Below are 1,551 nucleotides of genomic sequence, written 5' to 3'. Positions count from 1 at the left end.
GGTTACCCTTTTTTTTTTTTTTTTTTTATACCGGGGGGGGGGGTCGTGCGCTTGCGCGAGGGCTTACAATGACTTACAAAGATACATAACAGCTACAACTGTATTCACTACTTGCTTTATGCAAGCGCTATATAGGATAAGTCACTATACAGGATTTACCCTATTATACTTTATCGACACGAATTGATAGGTGAAACAACAAACAGCCACCCACAAAAAAATACAGAGTTATTGTAGAAGTAATCCATGCCAATATTTATATATGAATAAATCTTAAATTATATCATAGCGAACATGTCTGTTCAGAAGAAAATATTGGTTTCCCAGACTTGCAATGGAGGACAAAAATTAAGAGAATATTAAATATATTTGTGTTCCAAAAATTTGCAGAGTTTTATATGGCTTTGGAACAACATGGGGGAGAATAAATTATAACCATTTTCATTTTTTTGTGAACTAACCCTTTAAAGAGCAGCCCTCCACGTACATGACATTTTGTGAGGTATGTGACTGTCATGTCTTTTTTAATGTTTTAGTAAAGAAGTAGCATTCTGAAAGCAATATATTTATTTAAACAATATTACATGCCCTCACACTAGTGCTGCCATTGTAGCATTCTAGTGCGCTGTGGTAGACAGAGACATTAAACAACCACAAAAAGTGGTTGAAATTATAAAACAGACCATTTACCTCATTAAACAACCACACAAAGTGGTTGAAATTATAAAACAGACCATTTACCTATCCTTACAGATGTGGATGCACCTCTATCTGAAAATGGATCAATTTTAATTAAATGTTTTCTTTTTTCAAATGTTCTTCTCTTTTTAGGCCACTGATGAAGAACAGGCGGTGACTGAGATGAATGCTGGTCAAAGAGGAGAATGTCCTTAACCCTAAACTGATGCAACAGTGGTTTTAAAGGAGGAGGCTTCCCTGGATAATGTAAAAGATGTCACATGCCTTTGCTGTGCTGATGGGGCTTCTTCATGACTACATCAATTATCCTAAAGAGATCATGAAAATTGGCAGTGATGCATGATCTGTATTCATGGACTATGAAACAAACTGTAAGTGTATAATTTGTAAAAACAAAATGTTAAATGCTTGTTCTGTGTTGTTTAGTAGAAATGGAGTTTACACTCTCATTCATTGTTACGGAAGGAGACTCACACAGAGGATTAGAAAAAATACAGTATCATTTATTTTCAACAAGGAGTGCAGATGGTTTGGGCAGGTGAGTAATTGAGCTGAATATCAGTCTTTAAGTGAGATGAGGAGAGTAACACCGTATTTGGTCCTCCAGGAGATCGTGGAATGGAGACAGAGGACTGCACACACCTCAGTTGAAGAGTACATGGAGTTATCACAGAACTGATGACTGGAACAGACTAGGGAATGGGACACAGGAGAACACACTGGAGGAAATACAGAAGGTAAGTATAACAGGAAGGTTCATCTTTCAATGTATCTCACGGATAGCATAGAGAGAGTCCACTTCGTTGAAAACGAGACCAGACACTGGAGTGAAGTGAGGTGTGTGCTTTTGAA

This window comes from Sinocyclocheilus anshuiensis, unplaced genomic scaffold (assembly GCF_001515605.1).
Source record: "Sinocyclocheilus anshuiensis isolate Anshui unplaced genomic scaffold, SAMN03320099.WGS_v1.1 scaffold1736, whole genome shotgun sequence".
Taxonomy (NCBI): Eukaryota; Metazoa; Chordata; class Actinopteri; order Cypriniformes; family Cyprinidae; genus Sinocyclocheilus; species Sinocyclocheilus anshuiensis.
The sequence above is the reverse complement of the archived record's forward strand: the minus strand, read 5'-3'. Positions refer to the sequence as shown.